Here is a 6,891-nt window from a genome sequence, read left to right on the forward strand (position 1 = left end):
GTATGTATATACATGTATATATGTGTATGTATATATACATATATATGCTTATATACACACACATATATATACATGTATATACATATGTATACATATGTATATATATGTATATGTATATGTATATGTGTAAATATATGCATGTGTATATGTATATATGTATGTGTGTGTACATGTATACATATGTATATATAAGCATATATATGTATATATATGTATATCTATATATATGCATATACATATGTATATAGGCTATATATGTATATATTTGTATAGATTATATATAAATATGTTTATATATGTATATATATGTACATATATATACATATATATGTATATACATATGTATATACATATTTATATATATGTATAGATATATATATATATATATATATATATATATATATATATATATATATATATATTTATATATTTATATATGTGTGTATGTGTATTTATATGTATTTATGTATATATATGTTTATATATATATATATATATATATATATATATATATATATATATATATATATTTATATATATATATGTATATGTATTAGTTATAAATTCTTATTGTATTCAAGGTGTTATGAAGTTACTAGTATATATTGCATCCATCACTGATTATCTATCCTGCAATGGTGATACTTAAATTTCGTTACTTATCAAACTTACAACAACAACTTTATTCTGCTGCTGCAATCTTTTAGAAATCAACCAATAATGAATATGGTTAAAAATATTTGCTAGAACACTAACAGTTATCAAATAATATGTTGGCAATAATACACTATCTTACAGGCTGTATAAGGAATACTCATTTAACTTCTCTCCACACCCCCTAAATCAGAATTGACTTCCTTATTTCCTCAGTGACTGGCTGGGGCAAGGGGTTTTGGAGAGGAGATTCCCCCCCCCCCCCACCGACCCTTCCCTGCAGAGTGTCCACTCGGCCCCTCCTACGAAAAAATAATAATTGTATATGCATGTATGTATATATATATATATATATATATATATATATATATATATATATATATATATATATATATATATATATATATATAATGTTTGTAATGTGTGGGTGTGTTTTGTATATGCAGTGGATAGTTGAGCCGTCAAATTGAAATATTGCAACTCGATTTGTAACTTTTGTATGCTTTTGCTAACAAAGACAGCCCTTTACTGTCTTTGGTTCGCTAAAGTTGGAGAAGGCTCTGCCCATTTCATAGCAGTAGTAAGAAGAGCAACACCTTGTCTGTTTTGTCATGGGAACACAAGAGACATCTGACGAAAGATTTCCCCCGAGTGTCGGCGTTCTTTTCATTCTAACTGTACCTAGGCCACATCTTTGGTTGTTCTGTACACATACGTCTGAGCATTTTCTTCAACACTCCATTAAACCCTTCTACTAAACCATTACACATATCATGATATGGGATAGTAGTAATACTCTTAATAGATAATAAACGATTAAATTCACGCATTACTTTATAGGTGAACTGTGTTCCCCTGTCAGATAATACCTCCTTTGGAATTCCCACTCAGCCACAGTAACTGAAGTCTATATTTTTCAAAGCTACTGCCTTAGGATAACGTGTAGCATAGTCAACAATTGGGAGAATATATCTTGATCCGTCGCTGGCACGGGGTTCAATCGGACCCACTATGTCCACCGCAACACGCTGAAATGGTTCTTGAATCAGGGGCATTCTACCCAACTTCACCTTTTTAGCTCTTCCCTTGTCAACCGTGCGTTGACAAGCATCAAACGACCTACAAAATCTTATCTGCACCGACATACCTGGCCAATGAAAATTACCTTGTATACGTGCTGTGGTTTTCTGTATTCCCAAATGTCCACTCATTAAAGAATCATGAGCTAATTCTTTTACTGCATGACGAAATTTATCAGGAACAACTAACTGATTATTAACATTGCCTTCATTTTGCACTCAACAATATGATATACCTTTCTTAATTACGAAACAATGAGATTTATTTCCATTCTTCACAAAGACCCTATTTGACTTCGCATGCTCAAAAGCCTTTTTTAGCGTCCCATCTTCCGCCTGTAATTTCCCTATATTCTCTTTCTGCATTAAATCTATAACTTCCTTGACCTTAAGCTTTGACGGTCCCTTTGACTTTTTCTCTTGCATTTGATTCTGCAGTCGGGTGGTAACAGCACTAACCTCCTTACTTAACCTGTCAGTCGAATCATCAATTGCTCCAATCACTAAATCATTAATAGGATCAGGCATGCAGACAGCTAAGGTTTTGCCTGTAAAATATGGCGAGACAACATCAACAATAGCCCCAGGATATCTAAAAACTTGGTTATTAGCCATTTCAAGGTCAACATGCTTACCAGTAAACTTGTGTTTCGGCACTAAAGTCCTTTTAACTAACACCGTGGTACAACCGGGATCACGAAATACATTAACCTCCACTCCTTCCACGGTACCTTTATCCACCATTAACTTACCCCCACGACCAACCACAGCTGATTTCTCTGTTGCACCCTTACTCGCACCTTTACATTTTGGACCCCCAACCCTTTCGAAACAATCTCTAGCGAGGTGATTACCACGACCACATACGTAACAATTTCGTGCCGTAACTTTCCTATCACTATCCGCATCCGTTTGCCATTTACTATCCCCAGTGGTAACTTTACTCGCAGAGGCACCGTGCTTTCATGACTACCACTTAAACCCTTTTTGCCATAATTTAAATGGGCCTCCATAAACATCTTGGCATATTTTACAACTTGATCAAATATTTTCATTTCATGTTCCTTGTCACAAGCAATTAAAAATCTTTAAATTATAGTTAAATAGAACAAGTCATCAAATGTTTCTTCACAATCTGCTAATTCCACCCACCTCATAAGGTTATTTTTCAATCTATTCCCAAATTGCTGAGCGGTCTCGTTCTTAAAGAATTTACAGTTATGAAATCCCAACCTATATCCTTCTGAAGTACACTGAAAACAACGCAATAATGCCTCTTTAACACAATCAAAATCTTTAGCCTCAACAGGTGAGAGCTGCTGAGAAGTTTCCGAAGCTTTCCCTTGTAATAATGACGCTAAAGCTAAACTAACAGCCCAAATGTCTTTGCTCTAGCTAGCACTAACGGCTAAACGTTCAAATCTTAAAACATAGGCGTCAATACTATAAGTTACATCATTAAAAAGAGGCGATTTAGATAGCGACGGTTTACACAATCCAGATTCTTTTTCATTTCCCTGCATCTGTAACTTGAATCGTTGGATTTCTAATTGCTGCTTTCGCATTTCCCTTTCTACTGCCCTTTCTTCTCTCTCCCTTGCCCATTCTTCTCTCTCCATTTCCCTTGCCCTTTCTTGAATAAGTCTTTCCTTTTCAACAAAATCCCTTAAATTATCTTTTTCGTAACCCATTTCCTTCCCCAAACTAATAATTTCTTTTCAAGTACTTATATCCAAAAGCTTTAAAGACCTTATCTGCAATACACCATGCATTCTTGTAAATGAATGAACGGTCCCTGTTCGGGCGCCAAATTGTCACTTGAATTCTATAGTCAAAGCCTGTTATGGCTTAATTCACTAGGGTGAAGTAGACCGTTCCCTTTATTAACTAGGATCACATACAAGACAAATGGTAAATAGTGCAGAAAGGAAACTATTTTCTTTAAGAAAATTTATTTATTACAAAAAACCTTAAACCTAAACAATAACGAATTAACACACCAAAACAAATTGAACACACAGCAACGTATAGCGTGTAATTAGATTGACCAAGGCAAAATAGTCGGTTCACGACTTTCGGTCAACACCTAAAAGAAAACAAAAAATAAAAATATTTTACAATGACAACAGCAGTTACAACAAAACTAAAGTATCAACACAAAACCTCAATATTTTGAAGTCATATTTCATTAACATATTTTATGATAAAGTTACTTAAAAGAAACCCACGGAGAGATAAAGCACACGTAACAGAGGGTATCACCACCCAAGACGTATTACGATAAAACAAACAATAATTATAAACACTTTCTATATACAATATAGAATAACCATAGAACCTAACAATATATCACGAATATTACTCTGGGATTCTTTCAGTTTATGTAAGGGGTACTGGACCACGTCCTTTCGCCCCACTACTCCTCAAAGCAGAGCACCTCTGCTTGCTGACGAGCTCCCGACTGCCGTAGTCAAAATCTCGGCTACGTTATTGCTTTGTTAACAAGCCACAGCGAGAGTAAAATAAGTGAACAGTACTTTGAATAACCAACAGGCAAACTTCGTAATACATGTCATTATATCACATGACATTTATATATTTTTAATTGCCAACTTTCATGAAGATACGTTGGTTCATTACAGTTGTCCAACTGTTGACTGTTTTACCAACATGTCTGGTAATATGTTAGTTACTGATAATGCCCCTACTGTTAACACTACGACCAGCCTGTCACGAGAAGATATTTTGGTTGGTGGGGTAAAAATGGAGAAAGGAAAATTTTTAGTGCCCTATTTCTAACCTGTTTGTTTATAGCCATGTATGACCTGAAGGATAGAAGTTCACTTCAAAGTGTTTGAGATTGATAACATTTTAACGCTACTAAGAGATTATAGACGAAATGAGAATCAATTCTTGTTTCTAAGAGGTATGCCCCCTTAGCTAGGTATTAGATATATACTGTAGTCACCTCTTACTCGTAATGTCGAGAAAGTGTGCTGTGGGAAAACTAATTGGATGTCAGGTCTCCAAAAACTCGTATTTGTGTAAGGATGTAAGGTCTTTACAGTGCTTACCTGTATTTATAGTGTATATAAATAATGTATATATATTTATGTGTATATATTATATATATATATATTATGTATATACTGTATATATCTAAAACGCAAGTAGAAATTTATTATCATAAAGTGGTAGCAATATTCCATCAGCTCCTGAAAGAGTCTGCTAATATCTTAGCTGAATTTTTTTTTTTCCTGCAAAAGGTATTTCACCTTCATATGAGTTAGATATCCTTTAACTAAAACAATAAGTAGTTACAGACATGCAGTAGATAAAATAATTATATACACATTAATATTTAACTACATGGGGAAAATAAGGAGGAAGTGAGGGTAGGCGTTCTTCTACTTTAGTTTCCTCTTTTTAATGCTTTGATTTGGGGACTTTCACCTCCTATACTTATGATATGAAAGGCAAACTATTTCTTCTTAACCTTATCATGATAGTTAGAGGACAGGAACGGTATTATGATGTATCGACTGCAGATGATCTCATCAATACTATTGATATCACTGATTTCGATGTATCTTTTCAATTTGGGTGATGAAGTTCAACATTGTTTTGAATAGATAGCAATTCGTATTCATTTTCAGTGGAGAACCGTGACCTTTCCTAGCTGGGTCTCAGAGGAAATGGTAACAGAATTATTAGGTCCGAATAAGATGGCTCAGGTCACGCTTTTGTCAATAGTTACTATGTTTCACCTGGTATTCTTGCTGCTTCAGGACATAATAAGGTTTTTGCCATCCTTCAGCATTGTGTTGATTTAAAAGGCAGCCATCTCCTTCCCAAGGATACGGAGCTTCCATAATACTATATTTAACTGTTTTTGCCATCTTACACATGAAAAGACTATGTGAATAATGGCGGAGAGGCTTCAACTTACGGAAATATATTTTAGAAATTAGTTAAATGAGAGTTGGAATTTCTAAGTCTCAGAAAGAGTTAGATGATGGATAGGTAGATAAGTGTTGTGAAGGTCAAAGTCGAATGGAAAATATAAATACATATATGAAGATAGTGTTTGAGGAAAGGGAAAAAAAGGTGGGACAATGCATGTGTCCTTGTCAGAGATTCCATCTTAGAAATTGAACGATAGTTTTTATAGGTGAAGGCTTTCATCCCTCTACTTATCTTTCTTTATCCCAGAGAAGACCTATACTCCAATGTCAATCGGATTTATCCTGATATTATGGTGTAAAGGCGCGACCTACAATAATGCCAATCCCTTTTGCTTTTAGTATTGCCTTGTTGGATATTCATCTGAATTATATCAATAATTTCAAGATCCTTATTCACTCAATTATGATGTCCAAAATTATATGAATGCATCTTGTTATTGTCTTTTGTTTTTCGTTCATTCACTTTGCATAATGACTTTAGATAGACACCCAGTAGAGGATGGTGTATGTAATCCACATGGCTGTCTAGCCGAGTGACTTTCAGTTGTTTTAAAACCAATGATGCAAATTGCTACATCTTTGTATTTAACATCTTCGCAGATTTGAAAGCAAAACCTTTTATTTTAGTGCATACGTCTTCATATATGCTGTTGGATTCATTCTGATATTCTAATTTAGTTGAAGTTGAATATTCTGTAAAGAGTGAACATTAATTTTAAACATGAAAAATTTGATAAAATTAGACTCGCTTTGTCAGAATTCCTTCTAAAATTCACCTCAAACGATCCACTATAAGCATTACTTTTTAATTTGTTTGTCGATATGTATTTTTTAATGTCAGCATAGCACATGCTAATCCATTTAACATATCTTTTAGTGAATTGGCCTGTATTTCATGATCATATTCTCTCTTCTCGTCAACTAAATTTTGTGGCTATTGTACTGGTAAGGAAAGGTTGGCAGCATTCGAATGTCTTATGCTTTTTTAGCTTCTGGAAGCAATGTGTACACTTCCCTATAGTCATAGTTCTGTTTAGTAGCCTTTGGAGTGGTCGAGTGTTGTGATGCCTAACCACCACTTGTCACACTACGCCTGATGCATTTTGTTTTATTTACATCGTTACAAATATTAAGTTTTTTCTTTGTTTTGTAAAAGATTTTCGTTATCATAGAGGCCATCAAATAGTTGAGAT

At 34.1% G+C, this 6,891-nt stretch overlaps 1 long non-coding RNA gene across 1 annotated transcript in view; it reads left to right on the forward strand.

Moving 5' to 3' along the window:
- The window catches only part of LOC137631656 (uncharacterized), a 384,363-nt gene that overhangs the window by 33,242 nt on the left and 344,230 nt on the right, over positions 1-6,891 (forward strand). The gene's annotated exons all lie outside the window — the stretch shown is intronic.

This window comes from Palaemon carinicauda, chromosome 40 (genome assembly GCF_036898095.1).
Source record: "Palaemon carinicauda isolate YSFRI2023 chromosome 40, ASM3689809v2, whole genome shotgun sequence".
Lineage (NCBI taxonomy): Eukaryota > Metazoa > Arthropoda > Malacostraca > Decapoda > Palaemonidae > Palaemon > Palaemon carinicauda.